The sequence below is a fragment of the Myotis brandtii genome, unplaced genomic scaffold (genome assembly GCF_000412655.1).
Source record: "Myotis brandtii unplaced genomic scaffold, ASM41265v1 scaffold982, whole genome shotgun sequence".
Taxonomy (NCBI): domain Eukaryota; kingdom Metazoa; phylum Chordata; class Mammalia; order Chiroptera; family Vespertilionidae; genus Myotis; species Myotis brandtii.
Window position 1 is genome coordinate 1215420 of NW_005372084.1, and position 24194 is coordinate 1239613.

Consider the following 24194-nt stretch of genomic DNA (forward strand, 5'->3'; position numbering starts at 1 on the left):
TGCCCTCTCGCAATCTGGGACCCCTCAGGGAATGTCGGACAGCCAGTTTCAGCCCGATCCTGCAGGCCGGGATTAGCATACTTTTCTGTTGGCCTCTAGTTAATAAATAAAAATACAAGAATAAACTCTGTGCTCCCCATACTCACAACTGCCAACCTACTTTCCCCCCACCCTGTATAATCTTGCATAGGGAGACTCTACAAACCACATAGCTATGGACGGGGATGTATAATGCTCTTATAGAGAGGACAGAATAATACAATCTACCACCCCACTAAATGCCCAAAGCTTTGTACAAAGTGGATGCTCAATAAATGCTTTGAATTAGTATGTGAATGACTTAATGTTAACATGTCCTCACACTAAATATACATTGATTCATCTTTTCTGGTGCAGTTTATACCCTGGAGTGTTACACAGTAACTTCCCCTTTTCTACTACAAATGTCCTACTAGGAATGAACCACACAAACGTAATGTTGAGCACAAGAAACCAGATGCCAAAAACTACTTACTGTGAGGTGAATGGATAAAGAACTTGTGATGTATTCATACAAAGGAATACTACTCTGCAGTAAAAAGGAATGACCCATTGATACACACAACAGCAGAAATGAATCTCAAAATAACTATGGGGAATAAAGACCAAAAAAGTACGTTATGTAGTATGCCATTATAAAATTCTGAAAATGCAAACATCTGTGATGACAGAAAGTGGTGACCTGAGGCGAGGAGAGGTAGAAGTGGGAGAGAGGGTAGGTAAGGAATCTTTGGGAAGAGATGGGTATGTTCATTATCTTGAGTGTGGGTGTATTCATATGTCAAAACTCATCAAATTGTACACTCCAAATATATGCAATTTATTGTATGACAGTTATGCCTCAATAAAACTTAAAAAATGTTTTTGAAAGAACACTTCCCATATGATTATATTTAGATATTGTTTACAACAAGAAAAACTGATCACCCTAGCCAGTTTGGTTCAGGGGATAGAGCATCGGCCTACGGACTGAAGGGTCCCGGGTTCGATTCTGGTCAAGGGCACATGGCCGGGTTGCGGGCTTGATCCCCAGTAGGGGGCATGCAGGAGGCAGCCAGTCCATGATTCTCTCTCATCATGGATGTTTCTCTCTCTCTCTCCCTCTCCCTTCCTCTCTGAAATCAATAAAAAGATATTTTAAAATAAAAAGAAAAAGGAAAACTGATCTATGGCAGTTAGGATAGGTCATGCCCAGTAGGACTACAGAGGGTGCAGGAAATGCTGCTGCTTGGTCTGGGTGTAAAAGTCCGTTGGTCAAACTTCATTGAGCTGTATATTTATGATTAGCATACTTTTCTGTAGGCAGGTTAGGCTGCAATAAAAAGATTTAAATGTGCTGCTATTTTTAGAACAAATTCAACCATTTAAAAAATACCAAAGTAAGCCATTTTCATGAATTTATTTATGATAGAAAATAATAGTTATGATAACTATGTGATTGCATTCATTTATCATCTACTTTTGAAATTTGAGAGCTATCAGTGGATTTTCTTTCCTGCAAGTCTCCCTGACTGAGGACAGACCACAGAGCCTTGTAGGCGAGACACTGGGAGTGAACAGTCCTGATATTAGCGGAAAAATGCATCCACACGCTACCAAGATCTGTCCCCCAAATGTGCAAATGCCCTATGCGTCTGCTCTCCTTTGTGTCCCTAATTTGTATTACTGTTACCTGCATTCTCTTCTTATTCGGGGACACCCAGACAACTCAAAAAGCATGCAGCTATGTCCAACTCTACAGACGGGATAATACTATTATTGCAAAGAGCTGAGATAAAGTAAGAAATGAAAACTCCTAGACATCTTTATGAATCCATCATTTTTATCATTTAATATATTTTAAATATTTATTCCTACTGAAGGATTACTTTAATAAATAAATATAATATATAGTCAATGATTTGATGGTTGATGTGGATTAAATTTCCCTTACTGGCACAAATGGTCTTAAATTAAAGTGAATTGAAGGTTTATCATTTTCATCAACTCCCAAACCCCCAAAATAGAAAATCAGCCTGAATTTCAAATGACTTTGATCTTTGTGTTTGTTTTATAAACTATTACCTGGTCCCCATTAATGCCTCTATGGAGGAAAAATAAATTACAGGGTCTCAAACACTGTACTTAAGTAATTTTAAAAGAAAACTTTTCAAAATGCCATTGATCTGTTGTAAAAACTAATAAATACTCTCTTCTCATGCATAAAACTTTAAAATTCCCCACTAGTTCCCATCTAATAAAAGAAAAATGGAAACCATTACCACGTAGGCTCATCATTTAAAATATGAAAAAGACAAAAATAACTGAAAACCCAATTTCGCAATAAATGTGCACTACTTACCAGGTGCTGTGCTACGGACTGCCTAGATCAGTGATGGCGAACCTATGACACGCGTGTCAGAGGTGACATGTGAACTCATTTTTTTGGTTGATTTTTCTTTGTTAAATGGCATTTAAATATATAAAATAAATATCAAAAATATAAGTCTTTGTTTTACTATGGTTGCAAATATCAAAAAATTTCTATATGTGACACGGCACCAGAGTTAAGTTAGGGTTTTTTCAAAATGCTGACACGCCGAGCTCAAAGGGTTCGCCATCACTGGCCTAGATAAATGGAAACCAGATCTGGGTGCCTGGAAAGTGGGGTGATGCCCTAACAAAATCCTAGAACATGTGCCAGTTTTTAGGATCAAGTGGCTGGAGGGAGTCCTGGGGGCCTTCAGAAGACTGCTAGGATGTTGATGATGATGGCCCCAAGGAGGCTGTGGGGCGAGAGCTCAAAAGAAATTGAAGAAAACGCTATGGGAAGCTAAAGAACAGGGGGTTCCTGAGACACAGCAGAAGATTTAGTAACACTGTTGCTGTGGGAACACGGGAAAAGAAGATGCACTTCTGAAAGGAAAAGGCTAGCCAAGGCGACTTCCAAACAGTGCACGCAGAGTGCTGCCTGCCTCTATTTGCTGCTTATCGTAAATGTGAGTAGAGAAAATAGAAAATTAAAGAAGTGCTAAATAGAAAGAAGCCAGGGCTTACTAGGTTCACAAATGAAACCTTTTCTCATTCCCAGCCTTTTTAGATAGAAAACAATGTAACATTAGGAAATACCACCTGGACAAAAGACTTGATCAGGGAAACCTGTCTAAAGACCAAACCAAGAGTGTGACTGTAAAACCTTCTGTTAAGATCTCAGAAGAGAGTACCCTTTCCAAATAGAAAATTGCCTCTCTATGGATCTTAAAGTTATTGTACCTCTGCTGCTTTACAGGGAACCTAAACTGCAGAAGGGTTTATTCAAGGGATTTCAGGTGCAGGGGTGGGGAACCATTTTCCTGCCAAGGGCCATTTGGATATTTATATCATTTGAGGACCATTCAAAATTACCAACTTAAAAATTAGCCTGCTGCCTGACCGGTTTGGCTTAGTGGATGGAGCGTCGGCCTTCAGACTGAAGGGTCTTGGGTTCGGTTCCTGTCGGGGACATGTGCCTTGGTTGCGGGCACGTCCCCAGTGGGGAGTGTGCAGGAGGCAGCTGATCGATGTTTCTCATCGATGTTTCTGACTCTCTATCCCTCTCCCTTCCTCTCTGTAAAAAAATCAATAAAATATATATTTTTTTAAAAATTAGCCTGCTGTATTTGGTCAAACTTTATTAACTCACCCCTACTGCCTGATTTCACAGGCCACAGGCCCGGGGGCTAGATGTTCCCACCCCTGGTACCGTAAAGGAATGGATTACAAAGTAATGCACAATAAAACCTGTGAAATTTTTAAAGAATTATATTAGTTTGAATTGAGAAGGATAGACAGGACAAAATGAAACAATACCTTTGAATGCCATAATTTCTATGGTTAGGAAGTAGACTGAGAAATTACTCAACTTCGAACAAGGGCCACATTTTATATAGAAGTTAGTCTATTTCAGAAGATGGAGCCAGGAGCCATGGTGACTCATTCCCAGGCATCAATCCTGACCCTAATCATGGACCAGGCAACACATACCCATGGATTTCAGAATTGTTACGAACCATAAGTGCTGTGTGCCTTCACCTTCTTTGAACAAGAATGTCTATACATAATGGTTATCCCATGCCTAGAACGGTTACCCCATCGTTGTATGTTGGGTAAGTGGGGTCCAAATAACTTATCACTTAGTTCACAGGTCTTTCAGTCTAAAGGAACAGTTTCCAAGGAGTTGTTTCAGAAAAATAATGTTCAAAAAGCCTCATGCTCACCTTGACCCTTCAGTGAAGTTACGTGCTGTGCAAGGAAACAAAGGAAATCAGCAGACATGGATGTGGAGCCTGCCCATCTTCACTTCTCCACAGACACCTAGAGAGGGAGCAGTATTTGTGAAGGAATGGTATCCAGCAGAGAAATGAGTAGCTGCCCACAGCAAAGCTGAGAGCAGAGATGAAGAGGACCAGCGGCCAAGAAATGGGTCAGGAAGGGCACAAATTAAAGCCTTCTCTTTCCATGTATACCAAGAGTATGGCCCTTCGAGACAGGAAAGCTTATGTTGCCTATAAAATGGAATCATGGGGACTTCAGACATCATCCAATCAAACAGTTTCTAAAAGAAAAATTAAAAAGAAATGTTATAATTGTTGAAACTGGGTGATCAGTAAGGATTCATTGTATTATTATTTCCAGTTGTCTGTATGTTTGAAATTTTTCACAATAAATATTTTTAAATGACTATTGCATTGAAATTTAACATGTAATGCATGCAGTTTAAATACTGCCAAAGTATTCTTTCAATATTCTGCATACTTGCTAAGAATCCTTCCCAAGGAATTCTTGGCAGATGATCTGCCATTGCTTAAATACTTATAATGACAAGGAAATACTAATTTTGAGGCAGTCAGAGTTGGATGGCTCCGCTTGTGAGAAAATAATGTCGATATTCATCCAAAATATGACCCCTTCTAATTTCAAGGGAGAATCAGACAATTCCTCCACCAAGAAAGTATATTTATCCTTTTTATTTTCTTTGGTGCATTTTCCCAAATAACTAGCAAAGTTTGGTGTTCTGTATGACAACTAATATATGCTACGAAGTCTGCTAGAAAGATGCTAAGGGCTATGTTTCCATCCTCTGAGTTAAAAAGATGTGAACAAAATATTTAAGTTAAATTAAGACACCTACAGGCAAAAGTGTTACACATTGTGCTACATAACAGATTGAGATTTTTTAATATCATGGTACTCTCCATTTTCACCTACCTGTCAGCTCCACATCATTTGTCATTAATTTACCACAGAGAGCCTGGAAAGAGCTGCAAGCTAGTGAGAGCTCACAAATCAGGAGAAAAGACAGCCAAACCTCCTTGGAGATTCTTGTTCACAAACTAAGGGAATTTGCAAAATGTCCCTCAATTTGGAGGATGCTTGATATAAAAATAAAATAAAGTATGGAACGCAAGTTTCAGGTGCCTAATTTAAATGCAGAAATCAAGACTAAGATGTGGGCAGCCAGGTCACCTGTGGAATTCCAAGCACCTCCTTCCTTAATTACGTGGACCCATCGCCAACTTGAGCTGATGCTAAGATAGGGACATCTGAGTGCACCTCAGCAGAGTGTGTGCAGGGAAAGTGTTTAGTTTGCAGACTAAATTTTGCAGTAGTGCTCCCTCACTGGTGATCACGTTCGGCTTTACACTGAAGAATTATATGAAACATATTTGTCCCATATTAGCCAAAATCCAGTCTCAAGTGAGTGTTTTTTTTTAATCTCCATACATGTCCAAATGCCACCCTACTCTCAAAAATGTTTTAAAGCAAAATGACACTTTAATGTCAGCTACATGAAAAAGACCGTCCTCTACTACATTTCTTATTCAGATCCCATTTACTGAGGTAGGGACTCACATATACCCATATTTGTTGAAAACCAATGATAACATTTAAAGTTTTGCACAGACCACAATATAAAAGCAACTGACTAAATGCTCACCAAACCTGTTTCTTCCGCTTCTGTTATCTATCAGGATTCTTGCAGAAAATAGAATCCAACTCTGATGACTCAAGAAACTTTAATGAAAGGACTATTTTCAGAGTCATGGAAAGGATTAAGAAAATTAACAAGAGATGCTGAGGCACCAGGGACTAGCAAGAAGAGAAAGTCATTACCACCCCAAGGTTTTCAACTATTCTCAGATAACATTGCCCATTTAGGTCATGCCAAGCATGCGAGGTGGACTCCTCTCAATTAATAGGTTGGGTGTCTTGGCTGCTGACACATCTTCATGCATCAAGAAGGTTTGAAAGAAAGTGTATTACTTACACCCAAGGAACTTCAGGGGAGCAAAGAGCAGAGAGTGGGTTTGGCCTTCATCGTGCCAGGGGGGTCAGACTGGAGAAAGGTTCCCATGCCCGGGCTAAGACTGCGAGGTTAAAACCTCCTGTTGGTGTCAGGAACTCAGAAGTGTAAGGAGTTTCCTTACATAAAGTAGCATAAGTGGTGTAGTAGATAAAGGGATGGCGGAAGCCTAAATGTTGTCAACTATCAAAAAAAGAGAGTCCAACCCTTACACAGTGAAATGCAGGAAGGTATGGGAATAAAACCCCCAAACTCTAGCTCTCCAATCTCCTGCCTATGCTTCCCACACTGAACCTATCTGGAAGTAAGAGGTCCTGGGTGATGTCATCAATAGGTTAATGTCAGTCTTCTAGAGCCCAGAGCAGGGTCAAAGAGAGCAGAGAATTGAACTTAGGGACAAAGGCAGAATAACCAGCAGATAGATTCCATGACTCAGCCTCCCTTCATTCAGGTGTGGCTTCATGGGTGAGTTCTAGCCACTGAAACGGGATGGAAGTGAGGTGCAACATTTTCAGACCAGTCTATAGCGCTTGGCATGGCCCTCAATGCTCTTCCTCTTCCTTCATCTGCAGTTCAGACTTAAAGGGTCCAGAGGAGGACTTTGAGGCCTTACAGGATGATGGAGCCACTCAGCTATGGCCTGGGCTTCTAAATGACTGTGTCTACCAGAGACCCATATTGAACAGTGGCATGAATGAGAAATCAATTATTATATCCTAAACTTCTAAGGTTGTAGAATTACTTGTTATGTAAACAACTATAACCAATATACACATGAATATTGTTGGGAAAGGACAAGTCTAAACTGAGCTGAAGTTAGCAAAAGATTCTAAGAATATTTTTTTTAAAGCTAGTAAAAACAACTGATTAGCAGAGAAGGACCAAAGTTACCAGACCTTTGTTTCACAGGTTTTTCCCTGTGTTTTCTGGCTGTATTATGGAAGGTGTTCTCTATGGCATGGAAGAAAGGGGATGAAACTAGCTTTGGGGTAAGAATACGACAGTGTCTGTGATAGATGAGGACAGGTGCAGCCCTTCCACACCAGCGTGTGGATTGTCAGTCCTTGTGTGTGTGTATAGTTTGGACCTTTAAAGAGCCCATCCTCTTTCTTCAATGCTATTCTCCCTCCTTAAGATTTCACTCCTGTAATTATTATCCATTTAATCTTCATTCACTCATTCTAGAAATATTTATTGAATGGCTGTTTTGTGCCAGTCACCTGTCAAGTGATTTATAGTCTACTGGGAAGAGTCCCAGATGTGGAGAAATAAGTACTTTGTTCAGTGGGACCCAAAAGGGAGGGTGGCCATCTCTCCTGGATTGAGGGTAGGGGTAGAAATGGATTAGGAAGTCTTCAGAGAGAAAGTGATCCCGAGCAGGGTCTGAAAGGAAGTGGCTATATGAGCACACGTCTTGCCATCAGCCTATACTCCTCTCCAACAGAAAGAATTGACCTGTCCTGAGGGATGGATCTGTAAGGGTGTGCTGGCTGCAAGCTAACCCTTCACTTTAAGGACATGCTTCACCTATGGGTGAGGTTGAGAAGATAGTCTGCTGCTAAAAATCCTGTGATTAACAGCCATCACCGCCCCCAGGGCTGCAGTTAAAGCTGGGCCAACAGCTCTTCCCTAACACATCCTCAGCTCAGCAGCAACCTTGGTGCCAGCGCTGCTCCACCACAGTGCAGCACTGACCCGGATGGCTCTCAGGCCAAGCTCTCCTTGAGCTCTGGTGAACTGGTGCCCTGTGAAGAGCCGGAGCTTCCAAGTGAGCTGCCCCCGAGTCTGAGAGTTATGAAGCGGCAGAGAACAGGTCAGCAGGGGCAGGTCTCCAAACCTGGGGGAAAGCAAGTCAGTTCATTCTTCCAAGGTACTTGTCTTTCTGAAATGCTCTGAAAAGTCACGTTCTTGCCCTTCTTTGAGCCCCAGTTTCCTCATCTCTAAAGTGGGAATAATAATAGTATTTGCTTCAAAGGCTGAAGGATCCATGAGTTAATACCAGTAAGGAGCTTAGGACAGAGTCTGGCACACAGCAATGACCCATAAATGTTTGACAGTCCAGCGATGAAGATGAGGATGAGGATGGTGATGAGATGATAACAGCCACCTCCTGAGCCTGAAGAACTTGGTTCAGGAGATCAGTGAGTGAGTGGTTGGGGAACTGGTGAAAGAAACTGGCTTTTCTTTTAGTAAACTGGTTGCCAACCCTAAGTCATTTTTATTTGCATTGGCCTCCCCAACCCTGCTTTGGGGGTTTTAATATTTACTTAAAGGCAAATTACAATATCCTCACACTTTGCATGTTAGTTGTTTTGCACTGGCCTAGCTTTCAACCTCATTCTGTACCTTCACATGTTCCTTTATTTATTTAGTGAATAAATTTATCCAGTGCCCTCTCTCTTCTGACCCTCCTTCATGCCAGATCTATGTCCTCAGCAAGCCTGCCAGTGCGCGGTAGAGAGACAAGAAGACAGTTTGAATAGAGTGGGGTCTGTCTTGTGCAGGCAGCATTATCATGGCTGCCAAGAGAGCTCAGAGTCTCAGCCCTAAGAGAGGATGGGTAGGTGGGTGAATGCAAAGGCTTGAAGGCAAGAGAGCACATTGGGCTTTCAGCAGTTTGAGGAGACAGGCAGGAGTGGGGCACAGAACACCAGGCAAGAGGTGTCAACGGTGAGTCTGAAGAAGTCAGCAGAGGTCAGATTATAAGGGACCTTAGTTGCCAGGCTAAGGAGTCTGGACTGAATTCTAAGTTCTATGAGAAACTATGGGTATGTTTTCAGCAGGGATGTGACAAGATAAATTGGCAGTTTAGAGAGATCTTTAGAGCTGCAGGATGGAGAATAGATGAGAGGAGATCATGGATATCTGGATTCTAGCCAGAAGACCAGACTGCTAAAGAATTTCAGATGGTTGCCTAGCTGGTTTGGCTCAGTGGATAGAGCGTTGGCCTGTGGACTGAAGGGTCTCAGGTTCGATTCCAGTCAAATGCATATGCCTGGGTTGCGGGCTCGATCCCCAGTAGGGGATGTGCAGGAGGCAGCCAATCAATGATTCTCTCTCATCGTTGATGTTTCTATCTCTCTCCCCCTCTCCCTTCCTCTCTGAAATCAATAAAAATATTTTTTTAAAAAGAATTTCAGATGGTCTATGATGGTGCTTGTGCTAAGGCATGAGCAATGAGGATAAAGGGCAGATTTCGAGGAGTAGGCAGTCTGGGCCCAAATACAAATCCAGTGTAAAGACTTTCAGCCAGTCTTCCCGTGGGGCTTGAATCAACTCTCTGTTGCCTGCATATGGGATATGAAAGAGGAAAGAGTCCAGGAGGTACCAGGACTTGTGACGTGGGCAAGTGTCTGAATGTGGTTCAGTGAGATGGGGATGAGGAGCGAAAGAGCATGTCTGGGGAAAGGGCATAAGAGAAAATAGAGTTCAGCTCAGACATGCTCGGTTGAAGTGTCCAAGAGACTTTGGAGTAAAGACCTTTTGAAGCAGGTTACAGGCCCTCCTGATCCAGAATCTGCTTACCTGTCCAGCCTCTCACCTATTCACCCTGAGCAGATCCCACAAGGAATTGTGCTCTCCTCACTTTATAGCCTTTGCACATGCAATTCTCACAACTCGGACACCTCCCACCCCCTCCAACACCACTTCATTTTACTTCTCACCTAACCAACTCCTTTTCATCCTTCAAATCTCAGGTTGGACACCATGACCTCCTAGTAACCTTCCCTGACCTCCCTAGTTCTAGATTAAGTGCCCCTCTGTGTGTTCTTATCTTTCTCTCTATTTCCTGATCATTGCCTATCACACAATTCTACTTGTCTGTTTTTAAGTCTCTTCCCTCAAGACACTGTAAACTGGATGGGGCGGGGGGGCGCGCGGGCGTTGCTCATCAATGTGTCCCTCATGTTCAGCTCAGTGCCTGGCACACGGTGATGGCTTGATGCACACCATAAATACAGGACACACGTAGATGTGAGGAGTGCCTGTGACATAGAAAAAAGTGCACGTAGCACCTACACCACCGTATTTACCACACAGTTGATGTCGCTTAAACATGGGTTTAAACCCAACATATTCTGAAAGAGAAAGATAAGCTCTCCTAAAATTGAAAATTTTCAAATAGGCACCGCTAAGAGCAATCTGATACAGTAACATTTCCTGGCATGTGCAGCTCATTTTAGCAGATGCCCACATGACATACAGAAAGCTGTCAAGCCTGCCTCAAAGAGGAAAGTCAGTCAGTGCCTGTTCCATTTGCCAAATTAATTTCATTTGACATTTAATTTGTGTCCTAAGGTACTGTGGTTTTCAACTTGACTATGATAACAGCGGATTAGAGAAGCGTTCTGTTTGATAAAATCAAATCATCAAGTTATTTTTAATATGAGTGAGACTGGCTTGTTAAGATGCTCAGTGGTTGAACATCTACCTATGAACCAGGAGGACATGGTTCAATTTCGGGTCAGGGCACATGTCCAGGTTGTGGGCTCAATCCCCAGTGTGGAGCGTGCAGGAGGCCGCCGATCGACGATTCTCTCTCATCATTGGTGTTTCTATTTCTCTCTCCCTCTCCCTTCCTCTCTGAAATTAATAAAAATATATTTTTAAAAATTACATTTATTGATTATTTTAATTAAAATACCTTTCCCCTCTTTCTTATGCCTACTATAGAGTGTCATCCTCTCAGCATGACAGCAGGAAAGGAGACAGTACGAAGTTAGAAGCGTGTGGGCTTGAGAACCAGAAAACTGAGTTGAAATCTCAGATCCTCCATCTATTAAAGGGGGTTTCAGCCCCAGCTGCACATTAGAATCACCTGGAGATTTTTTAAAATACCAATGCCTGGTCCCACCCCAGACGAAATAAATCACAATGTCTAGGAGTATTGCATGATATCTGCATTTTTAAAACTCACAGGTGATCCATGCATATATCTATTAGCTTTGTGAATTTGGGCAAGTAATTTAATATCCCTGATACACAAAATGAAGTATGGCAGATATCTGCCTCTGTCATGGCTGACCATCAACCCTGCAATTGCTTGATATGTCTTTATAACTCTTTAAATGTATAAGTTCCACTTTACCCCTCTCTTTTCTTTTTTCTTTGCAATTTATTTATTGAAATAGATTATTTGTTTTATGGCGTTTTCTGTGGTCTAGAACTTGTTGATTGGTTCTTCATGGTGTCACTTAACATGTTCCTGGTTCTCACTTTTATGTGTTGTAAATTGGTTCTTAGATCAAAAGGCTTGATCAGATCCAGGTTCAATGGCAAGATTTATTCAACCAGTCTCCTCAGTGATGGTGTGTACTTCTTTCAGAAGCACATTATGTATATTAGTCTCTACTTTTGTGATGTGAACACTCTATAATAATAAAAGCATAATATGCTAATTAGACCGGATGTCCTTCTGGACGACCTTCCGAATGAAGCCAGGGCTGCAAGGAAGCCCGGGTCCTGGGTGTCAGAGGGAAGCTGGTGCCAGCAGCCGGCAGAAGGAAGGCCTACTCTTGCACCAGTTTCCTGCATTGGGCCTCTAGTTATTAATAATCATTGCCTAGATCCATTATTTCAGTGAAAGATGCAAAAAAAGTGATATTTTATTGTGTTATCTTCACTTGTCAGCTGGAGCACTTCTATACAGAGAAACCTTACCCTCAGTGTGTGGTTTCCCTGAGATAGAGTATCGATAGGATAATCAAGAAAAAAAGTCTCTTTATTTGTTCCCTTTATCACTTTTCAAAATAATGAATTGGATGTCTAGAATCGTCCAAAGGGAACTGATGAAGGTTGTTTAATTTTGTTTTTGTTTTTTTTAACTCATAGATTTAAACATGTTTTAAGTGTTTCAATCCATTGCAATTATCATTGACCCTTACATGATTCTATCCTATCCTTTGACACTCCCATTACTCTTTGTTAACGCCTTTGCTTTCTGCAAGGACAAGATGATCCAGGCTCATTTTTTTTCCGTGTCCTGTCCCAGATCTAGGACCAGCCAATTCTCCAATGAACACTGATTCATGGAGTTGCCCTTGTTTCTAAGATTTTTAATTAAACAGAACTAGATAGGAAATACTTTTTATTTTCTTTAAGATGAAAATTACCAGGAGTTTATATTGATATTTTAATTCAAATTCAGGACTGAGGAGTTTTGATAAATTATCTATCTTGCATCTGCTTCTCTTTACTGCCATACCCAAACCCGAGCTTCCAGCAACACCACAGTTCCCCCTTTGCTTTGTGGCACTGTACACATGCCTTACTGCACAGCACAAGTTTTCTATTTTCCTTAGAGCCAGAGAAATAGTACCATCACTAACACCGCTAATATGGCAACCAAACCAAAAATATAAATTTTTTTATAAATGTTTGCACTATATGATCATGTCACCAACTTGATGTACATTTTATTTTATTTTACTTTCCGTTCTTTAGGGATTTCTTTTTTAATTTAATGAGTTTATAATTATGTAAAAATATATATCTGATTCCAAAGTCAAAGCTACATGAAAGGTAGAGTCACAAAAGTCTGGTTTCTATTTCTGTCCCTTTCATACTGTCTCCTCCCTCACAGGTAATCTTTTTTTTTTAAGTGTTTGTTTATAATTCCTTTATTATTTACATTTAATCTCTAATGCATTTAGAATTTATTAGTGTGTATTTTGGAGACTATTGAACACCATTTATTAGAAAGTTCATCTCTCCCCCACCATTAATTTGAGATGCTGCCTTTATTGCATATTAACAACTGCAACTGGGTCTATATCTGAATTTTCTATTCTGTTCCATTAAGTGTCTATTCATATGTCAATACTACTCTGTTTTGATTATAGGGGATTTATAATAATGTTTTAATATCTTAAAGGGCTCTCCCAACCCACACCTTCCATTGCTCTTTTTTAACCTAAAGAATTTTTATAGCATTTCTTGCTTGTCTGTTCTTCCAAATGAACCTTTTACTGTCTCCAGTCTCCAAACGTGCACGCACACACACACACGTGGCTTTTTATTAAAATTTGCTAATTTATAAATTAATTTAGAGAGGATTAACAGCCATATGGCAGGCTCAAATATACTTTGCAGCCTTTTGTTTTTATATATATATTCATGTAACTAACACCTCTTATTATATTTACATCTAGTTTTTTAAATATTTAATATAAATGGGGTCTTCTCTCTAATTATAACTTCTAACTATTTATTTTTAATGTTAATATTATAATCTGCTGCTTTGATAAATTCTCTTATTGTTTTTAGTTTTCCCACTGATTCTTTTGAATTTTCAAGATATGAAATCATATTATCTACAAACAGAGATAGCTGATCTCTCATTTCCATTTGCATTGCCTCTAATTACTTTCTCTCATCTAAGTATGTTGGCTAAAACCTTCGAACACAATGTTACAAAGTAGGGGAGATGGAGAGCATTCCCCTTATTCCTTACTTTAACAGGAAAGCCTCTAATGTTTTCTCATTAAATAAAAAATAAACCACTACCTTTCAGACTTTGGAATTTACATGCATATATTTATATTGCTATTTTATTGAGCGTTCTATATGAGTACTAAATAATGTCAAATGACTTTTCTGAGCCTGTGGAGATGATTATATAATTTTTCTCCTTAGCTGCATTAATATGATGGATTTTATAACAGATTTCTGAATGTTGAACCACCCTAGCATTATTTAAATAAACTTACTCATTACCTATTATTTTTAATGTGCAATTGGGTTCTATTTACCAATGTTTCATTTATAATTTTTACATTTATACTTAGAATTGAGATTGTTCTGTAGTTTTCTTATTTGGAGAAATTGTTGACAGGGTTAAGGATCAATGTTTTACTCTCTGTAAAACAAATTTCCAAGTTTTAAAACCTCCCTCCTCCTGCTGGGGTAGTAAAGCAAGCTCCTTCCTGTTGAGGTCTGTGAACTAGGAGGAGGAGGAGGAGGAGGAGTGCATGAGAGCTCCCCTTCAGGTCTTCCCAACTCCGTTTCAAATGAGGTTTCCTTCATTTGTTTTCACATTAAGTTGCATTTTTAAAAATGTATCACTGTTGTTGAAAGTATTACAGATGTCCCGTTTTTTTCCTCTTTGACCCCCCTCTACCCAGCATCTGAGCCCCCCCTCCCATCTCCCCCTCCAGGCCTGCCGAACTATTGTCTGTGTCCATGGGTTACACATATCTATATATATAAAAGGTTAAGTGACCAGCCAGTAAGTATGACGCACACTGACCACCAGAGGGTAGATGTTCAACGCAGGAGCTGCGGAGCAACAGCAACTTTGCAGAGTGCCCTCTCGCACTCCGGGACTCCTCGGGGGATATTGGACTGCTGGTTTCAGCCGATCCCCACAGGCCAGGCTGAGGGACTCCACCGGCCAGAGGGACCCTGCTACTCTACAGACGCCCACCCTTCAAGCCCCAGCACCGCCCCAGGTGTGGCCAGCCAGGGAGGGACCACAGGAGGTTGGCTCCAGGGCATGTACAGCCCATCTCGCCCAGTCCCACCCTGCCAGCCACCTTCTAATTAATTTCCTTTCAATGTGCAGGAATCCATGCACCGGGCCTCTAGTATGCATATAATTCTTTGATTAATCTCTTAAGATCCTCCTTCCTCCCTTCCCTCTGAGATTGTTTCATGCTTCCATGTCTCTGGATCTATTTTGTTCATCAGTTTATTTTGTTCATTATATTCCGCAAATAAGTGAGGTCATGTGATACTTGTCTTGTTCTGACTAGCTTATTTCACTTAAGGAAAAAAAAAATCGGAAAATTTTTTCTGGAAAACTTCACTTAAGTTTACACATTTGCAGAATCTTGTACAAAATAAAATTCTCTCCGCTATGGTAGATTTTTCCCTCTTGCCACTTTCAATTTTTGTATTTATGTTTTCTCACTATATACAGTAGCTTGTGGTTTATTTAGTTAATTTTTCAATTTTTGTAATTTGAATGTAAATATAGTTCTACTCTTGTTATTGTTTTCTTACACATTGCTTTTATCTTTATTACTTCTTTTCTTCTGCTTTCTTTCACTTATTTTTAACTTCTTTATGTAGATTATAGTTTTATTTTAAGTTATTTTTCATTTTTGTTAATACTATAAGAATATCACAGTATGAATTGTCCTCTGATAGCTGTCTCTCAGATTTAAGTTATTCTACAATTTCAGCCTGTGTTTCCTCTTTGACCCAAGAGTTGTTTATGAGACTATTGTTACATTTCTAAAAAAAAGCCTTTTCAAATTTTTACTTTATTATTAATTACTAATTTTATTTCATTGTGGTCAAAGAATCATGTTTTAGTTCTTTTTATTCTTTAGAATTTATTTACTTTTAAAATGTGTTTTTTGTTTTTTGTTTTTTTGTAACCTAAGCTACAATCAATTTTCATGAAGTCATGTGCACTCAAAATGAAGGTATGGTAGGCTGACAATGGTCCCAAGTGCATCAGGTGCTAATCCCCAGAATCTGGAAGTATCACTTCATAAGGAAAAAGGGTCTTCTCAGATATGATTAAGTTAAGAATTTGTAGATGGGGAGATTATTCAGTTGGGCCCTAAATGCAATCACAGTGTCTTTTTAAGAGAGAGGCTGAGGGAGCTTTGGCACACAAAGGAGAAGGCTGTGCAACGACAGAACAGGGATTTGAAGATGCTGACCTTGAGCACTGGAAAGATGCAGCTCTGCTGTCCTTTGCTTTTGGCCTAATGAAACTGATTTTGGACTTCTAGCCTCCGAAACATGAGAGAATAAATTTCTGTTGTTTTAAGCCACCAAGATTGTGGAAATTTGTCACACCAACCCTAGGAAACTAATACAGAAGGTAGAGAAATAGAGAAATCTATTTATTAAGTTTCAGACATTTGTATGTAAGAATATGTTCTATACTATTGATTCCTATCTATATTTTCTATATTCTTCCTGTTTGTTTGTTATTTGTTCATTGGCTCTGTCTAAGATTGAGAGAGATATATTAAAGGCTCCTATTATTACTGGGTTTCTATTTCTCCTAGCATCTCCCTGTTGTATCTGCTTTAGTGAAAATTTTGTAATGTTATTGACAAATATTAATCACTATTTTATCTTCACCCTATTTTGTAGCCTTTAGCATTATAAAATGCCCTTTGTATTGTTTTGGGTATGCTCCTGTAAACAACATAATGTGAATTTTGCTTTGTTAGCTAATTCAAAAATTATTTTATTTTTATAGGTCAATTAAACCTATATATATTTATTCATATAATCTGTAAACTGTACTTCAATTCTTTCATATTGATTCATGCAATATACTCATATATACTCATACAGACAAACATATAATCATCCACCTATGTGGTCTGTTTTGTTTGCAATCTCTATTTTGATGTTTAGGAAAGTTCATATTTTTGTTCTAAGGTTACCTTTAAAATAATGTTTTATGTAATAACCTTAATCCCCTCTTCTTTTGATTACTGCCTACCAGTTACCTATTATAAAAAATATTGGAATTAGCTAGTATTCTTTTTTTATCCTTCCCTCCTGCTCCTTCAGCATCTAATTTGAAATAATAGCTTTTTTCCTAATTAAAACCATCAGCAAGCTGTTTTCATTTCCATATGCTCACCCTGATATTTGATAGTTATACAAATAATTATAGTTTTTGATAGTTATACATTTTTGTTATTGTTTCTACTATGCACAGCAGACAAGCATTGCATAATGTGCAGCTCCTTCATTGCAATCATTAGTCATGGTACTAAAGGTAAATATATAATCAAGGTCCTGCAAATATAGAAGTCAAAACTCAATTTCCCAGGTTACCTTACAGCCAGGACACAAACAACTGTCTAAAAGTTTGTCCAATCACACATTTTGACTCAGAATTGAGCAGTGTTGAGAAGCACACTGCATGGAGCTGCCATCTGTACTGGAATAGCTAGTACTCCAGGGCATCCAGCTTCCAAAGGCAAAGGTGGGAGAGGAGCAGTTTCCCAATGAATTAAAGGTCAAGTTCCTGCCCTGGCCGGTGGCTCGGTTGGTTGGAACCTAATCCTGTGCACCAAAAGGTTGTGGGTTCAATTTCAGGTCAGGGAACAAACCTAGATTGTGGGTTCCAGCTCTGGTCAGGGAGCATGAGGGAAGCAGCCAATCAATGTTTCTCTCTATATCGATGTTTCTCTCTTTTTCTCTCTCTCTCTTTCTTCCTCCCTCCCTGTGTCTGTTTTTCTCCCTTCCTCTCTCTCTAAAAATCAATAAAGACATATCCTCAAATGGGGATTAAAAACATAATAATAAAGATCATGTTTCTGATGCCAAAATGGTACTCGTCATAGTAGTAGTGGCAATAAAATCTAATTTCTGGTGTTTGTACTTTGTAGCCATGACATCAGTGGTAGCAGTTTCCTAAGGAAATCAATTCTACAGCTTGGTTTGGGAACCCTAGCTTTGAGATAGTTTCTCCAGTCTTCCTAACATTATTATGAACTTACTAAAATTCTTTAATACTGAATATTCCTAATCTACTTAAATTAATCAAAGTAGATATTGTTGTTTGCATCCAAAGCCCTGAATGATACCTGAAGGCCATGCTTCTCCCATTACTGCTATGAAGACAGAATGATGTAACTTACGCTAAAAAAAAATTTTAATTGAATTTCTTGGGGTGGCATCCTATCTAATAAAGAGGGAATATACTAATTGACCCTAACGCCATCGCAAAGATGGTGGTACCCAGAGCCAATAAGGAGGGAATATGCTAATTGACTGTCCCACCCTCAAAGATGGCGGCGCCCAAAGCCACAAGATGGCTGGCAGGGGAGGGCAGTTGTGAGCGACCAGGCCAGCAGGGGAGGGCAGTTGGGGGCGACGAGGCTGGCAGGGGAGGGCAGTTAGGGGTGACCGGGCCAGCAGGGGAGGGCAGTTAGGGGCGACCAGGCTTACAGGGGAGGGCAGTTAGGGGCAAACCGGGCTGGCAGGGGAGCAGTTAAGCATCAATCAGGCTGGCAGGGGAGGGGTTAGGGGATGATCAGGCTGGCAGGCAGAAGCGGTTAGGGGCAATCAGGCAGGCAGGCAGGCGAGCGGTTGGGAGCCAGCAGTCCCGAATTGTGAGAGGGAGGTCCAACTGGAGGGGTCCCAGATTGGAGAGGGTGCAGGCTGGGCTGAGGGACACCTGCCCCCCCCTCCCAGTGCACAAATTTCGTGCACCGGGCCTTTAGTTGCTTAATAAAAGTATATGTTTCAGGTGTACAAATCTACAATATATCATCTATATACTGTATTCTGTGTCCATCGTCCAAAATCAAGTCTCCTTCTGTCACCAATTACCCTCTTCTACCACACCCCACCCTCCTTTACCTCTTGTATTCACCATACTGTTATCTGTGTCTATGAGGGTTTTGGGTTTTAGTATGGCTTTTTTTTTCTTTATCCCTTCACTTTTTTCATTCGGCCTCACAACCCCTCCCCTCTGATAGCTATCAGTCTGTTCTCTGTATCTATGAATATGTTTCTATTTTATTTGTTTATTTTGTTCATTAGATTCCACATGTAAGTGAAATCATATGGTATTTGTCTTTTGCTGACTGGCTTATTTCACTTAGCATAATTCTCTCCAGGTCCATCCATGCTGTCACAAAAGGTAAGATTTCCTTCTTCTGATGGCTTAGTACTATTCCACTGTGTAAATGCACCATGGCTTTTTTATCCACTCACCTACTGATGGACACTTAGGCTGTTTCCAGATCTAGGCTATTGTAAATAACACAACAATGAATATAGGGGTGAATATATTCTTTCAAATTGGGGTTTCGAGTTTCTTCAGATATATTCCCAGAAATGAAATCATGGGATCTTGAGGCAATTCCATTTTTTAATTTTTTGAGGAATCTCTATAGTGCTTTCCATAGTGGCTGCACCAATCTGTATTTCCACCAACAGTGCATGAGGGTTCCCTTTTCTCCACATCCTCACCAGCACTTGTTCATTGATTTATTGATGATACCCATTCTGACAGGTGTGAGATGATATATTATTGTGACTTTAAACTGCATTTCTCTGATAATTAGTGATGTTGAGCATCTTTTCATATCTATTGGTCATCTGTATATACACCAGGGAGAAGTATCTGTTCAGATCTTTTGCCCATTTTTAAATTGGATTGCTTGTTTTTTTAGTGTTGAGTTGTATAAGTTCTTTATAAATTTTAGATATTAACCCCTTATCAGATATATCATTGGTGAACATGTTCTCCCATTCAGTGAATTGTCTTTTCATTTTGTTGATGGTTTCCTTTGCTGGGCAAAACCTTTTTATTTTGATGTAGTCCCATTTGTTTATTTTTTCTTTTATCTGAGATTCTACTGCCTGTATTTTCTTCTACGATTTTTGTGGTTTCAAGTCTAACATTTAAGTCTTTAATCCATTTTGAGTTTATTCTTGTGTATGCTGTAAGAAGGTGGTCTATATTTTTGCAGATATCTGTCCACTTTTCTCAACACCATTTATTGAATAGACTATCTTTACCCCATTGTATGTTCTTGCCTATTTTGTCAAATATTAGCTGACCATGAAGGAGTGGGCTTATTTCTGGGCTCGCTATTCTGTTCCATTGATCTATATGTCTGTTTTTATGCCAATGCCATGTTGTTTTTATTACTGTGGCCTTTTAGTATAATTTCATAACAGGTAGCATGATTCCTTGAATATTGTTCTTCTTTCTAAAGATGGCTGAGGCTATTCAGGGTCTTTTGTAGTTCTATATAAATTTTTTGAATATTTATTCCAGTTCTATAAAATATGCCATTGGTATCTTGATTAAATCTATAGATTGCCTTGGGTAGTGTGGACATTTTAATGATGTTAATTCTTCCTATCCATGAAGTATATGCTTCCACTGATTTGTATCTTCTTCAATTTCTTTCTTCAGTGTCATAGTTTTCTATAAGTACAGGTCTTTTAAATTCTAGGTTAAATTTATTCTGAGGGTGTTATTTATGTAATTGTAAATGGGATTGTTTTCTTAGTTTCCTTTTATTATTGGTGTAAAAAAAATACAACTGATTTCTGGGTATTTATTTTGTATCCTACTACTTTATTGAATTTATTTATCAGTTCTAGTAGTTTTTAGGTGGAATATTTAGGGTTCTCTATATATAGTATCATGTCATCTGAAAATAATAACAGTTTTATTTATTCTTTTCTGTTTTGGGTGTCTTTTATATCTTCTTCTTGTCTGATTGCCTTAGCTAGGACTTCTAGTACTACATTGAATTAGAGTGATGAAAGTAGGCATCCTGCCTTGTTCCTGATCTTAAAAGAAACACTTTTAGTTATTGCCCATTGAGTATGATGTTGGTGGTGGGTCTGTCATATATTGCCATATGAGGTATATTCTCTCTATCCCACTTTGCTGAGGGTTTTTATTATAAACTAGAGGCCCGGTGCACAAAATTCGTGCATGGGAGGGGGTCTCTCAGCCTGGTCTGCACCCTCTCCATTCCGGGACCCCTCGAGGGATGTCTGACTGCCGGTTTAGGCCAGGATCAGGCCTAAACCAGCAATCAGACATCCCTCTCACAATCCAGAATTGCTGGCTCCTAACTGCTCACCTGCCTGCCTGCCTGATTGCCCCTAACCACTCTGCCTGCCTGCCTGGTCACCCCTAACTATCCTCCCCTGCCAACCTGGTTGCCCCTATCTTCCTCTGCCTCAGCCCGCCAGCCTGGCTTTGTCCGGAAGGATGTCTGAAAGATGTCCAGCCTAATTACCATATTACCCTTTTATTAGTATAGATTAGTGCTAGAGTTTATCAAATGCTTTTTTGGCTTCTATTGATATAATCGTGTAATTTTTATCCTTCATTTTGTCTATGTGGTATATCACATTTATTGATTTGTGGATAATATCACCTTGCATCCCTGAAATAAAATCCACTTGATCATGGTGTATGATCTTTTTAAGGTATCACTGGATCCTGTTTGCTAATATTTTGTTGAGGATTTTACCATTTATTTTCATCAGGGATATTGGCCTATACTTTTCTTTCTTTGCAGTGTCCTTATCTGGTTTTGGAATTAGGATAATTCTGGCCTCATAAAATGAGCATGGAAGTCTTCCCTCCTCTTGAATTTTTTTGGAATAGTTTGAGGATAGGAGCTGGTTCTTCTTTGAATGTTTGGGGAAATTCACCTGAAAAGCTATCTGGTCCAGGACTTTTGTTTACTGTCAGTTTTCTTATTACTGTTTCAATTTCATTAGCTTTAATTAATTTATTCAGATTTTCTGATTCTTCCTGATTCAGTTTTGGAAGGTTGTATGTTTCTAGAAATTTATCCATTTTGTCCAGATTATCCAATTTATTGGCATATAGTTATTTGTAATACTTTCTTACAATCCCTGTATTTCTATGGAGTCAGTTATTACTTCTCTTTTTCCATTTCTGATTTTATTTATTTGGGTCCTCTCTTTTTTTCCTTGATGAGTTTGGCTAAAGGTTTGTCAATCATGTTTATCTTTTCAAAGAACCAGCTCTTGGTTTCAGTGATCTTTTGTATTGTTATTTTAGAATCAATTGCATTTATACTCTGATCTTTATGATTCCTTTTCTTCTACTCATGAGGTCCAGTGCAAAATGAAAATGCAGGCCCCATTTTTAAAAAGACTGTTGCCCTGACCAGTTTGGCTCAGTGGATAGAGCATCAGCCTGCGGATTCAAGGGTCCCAGGTTCAATTCCAGTCAAGGGCATGTACCTTGGTTGCAGGCACATCCCCAGTAGGGAGTGTGCAGGAAGCTGATCGATGTTTCTCCCTCATCCCTCATGATGTTTCTAACTCTCTATCCCTCTTCCTTCCTCTCTGTAAAAAATCAATAAAATATATATATTTTTAAAAAAGACTGTTAAAAATTTTAAGATGGCAAAAGCAGAACATTAAATCAACTATAGGGCCCTTCTAAGCATCTATACATGAAGCTCTTCTGATCCTCTTTCTCATCTATTGGTATCAGTGTAGAGAGTATGACAGTGACACCTAGACACCTCTCTCTATGGCCATCCATAAATTCTGTTTAAAGCAGGCAAGCCACTATATTGATACACCACAGTTGTCCACAACAAAAGACCCTTCCAGCCAACTACACAAAATTGAATTAGTAGTACAGTTACATTACAAAATTATAATTACAAAATTATATCAATAGTACAAAAATATATGTCCACTTTAAGGCAAAAGTATACAAAAATACATGTTCACTTTAAATATTGAAAGATAGAATCTCAACACTAAAAGGCACAAGAGAGAATACCCAATCAAAGCCCACTGGGTTATTTTGGGGAAACTGAGTCCCAATGAGGTTAACTGCCTACCTCGAGTGACATAATTAGCTCCTGTTGAATAATCTCTGGCTCCTGAAATCCAGTTTAAATTTGTCTCTTCTCATGTGGTATCACCTCTGTTCCTTTTCATCTCAGAAGTGTTGGAGTGGTCAACCAATTTTATTTTCCTAGTCATAAACATCCAAAACAAAAGTATGAATACCAGGGAAGAAAAGGAAATTCACAGTTAAAAAACTTCAGGACTTGGCCGTGGCCGGTTTGGCTCAGTGGATGGAGCGTCGGACTGCGGACTGAAGGGTCCCGGGTTCGATTCCGGTCAGGGGCATGTGCCTTGGTTGTGGGCACATCCCCAGTGGTGGGTGTGCAGGAGGCAGCTGATCGATGTTTCTTTCTCATCGATGTTTCTGACTCTCTATCCCTCTTCCTTCCTCTCTGTAAAAAAATTAATAAAATATATTTAAAAAAAAAAAAAAAAACAAAAAACTTCAGGACTTGAAAGGAAGAAAGAAGCTTGAAACTACATTAAATCAAAGTTTCTTTTTAATTATAAAATCGATTTTCAATAACTCAATCAAAAAGCATAAATGAAAAGTGATATTCCACCCTTTACTCAATATTAATCCAAAAAAGTTATCACTTTTAGGTAGTTCATCACTAAATGAGAAATATAGAAGCTTACAGGGGAATATTGTACTGTGTGACATCTTTCCTAACCCAGAATACTGGCAGCAGGAGAAATGTAAGAAAAAGAGAATTTCCATTTCTCTCCAACTAATACACACTTTGTTTATTCATTCTGCGATGTAGAATTTTTTTTTTCAGAAATCTTTTGGAAATATTCAAGCCTTCAACACATACTGCCCATTTTCTGCTTTGAAATACAAAAATATAGCAACTTAAGAGGAAAACGTCATGTGCACTGCTTACTTACATAACAAAAGCTACATAAATCATATCACTATCTTTCTGGTATCGCTAATAAATATCCTTAAAACTACTAATGGCTGATGGGGGAAAGGGAGCGGGCTACAGGAATCACTTGATACTAACTACCCAGTGCTCTATAATTATCTTTAAATTTTTATTCTACTGCTACTATTGAGCTGTAGAGTTACATAAGAAAATTAAAATAATTTAATTTAAACAACTAAAATCCCCATAATTAACGCTATATGTTGGAAACCCCTAACAGATTGTGAACTCTTTGCTCTTCAGCTTGATCGTTCAAACTCAGATTCCTGAGCCAGACTAAGGTAAATTTCGGTTTCCACTATGTATAGGAAGTGTCAGTTAGCCAGTTACCTCTGCAGTCCAGCAGCCTGCCATTTAGAAGTTGGCAGATGCCGTCCACTGGCCACCAAGGGCTGGCTCTCCAGCACTCCCGGCAGAGCTCCGCGCCCAGGGACACCGCCCGCTCCACCTGTCTCACGCCACGCCCATTCCCAGTCCCTTCTTGTGGCCCCGCCTCCCGCGCGCAGGCGCGCCTCCCCCACCCCCTGCGTTCAGCC

The 24194-nt window shown here is 39.5% G+C and overlaps 1 long non-coding RNA gene across 1 annotated transcript; it reads right to left on the reverse strand.

Moving 5' to 3' along the window:
• Positions 1 to 1189: 1189 nt before the first annotated feature.
• Positions 1190 to 24112, reverse strand: LOC102254686. The gene is made up of 4 exons (XR_314722.2): positions 23989 to 24112; positions 22717 to 22853; positions 4275 to 4371; positions 1190 to 1351 (listed from the first exon to the last, which is right to left on the reverse strand). It is a non-coding gene; the product is annotated as an uncharacterized LOC102254686 (long non-coding RNA).
• Between the last annotated feature and the right edge of the window lie 82 nt (positions 24113 to 24194).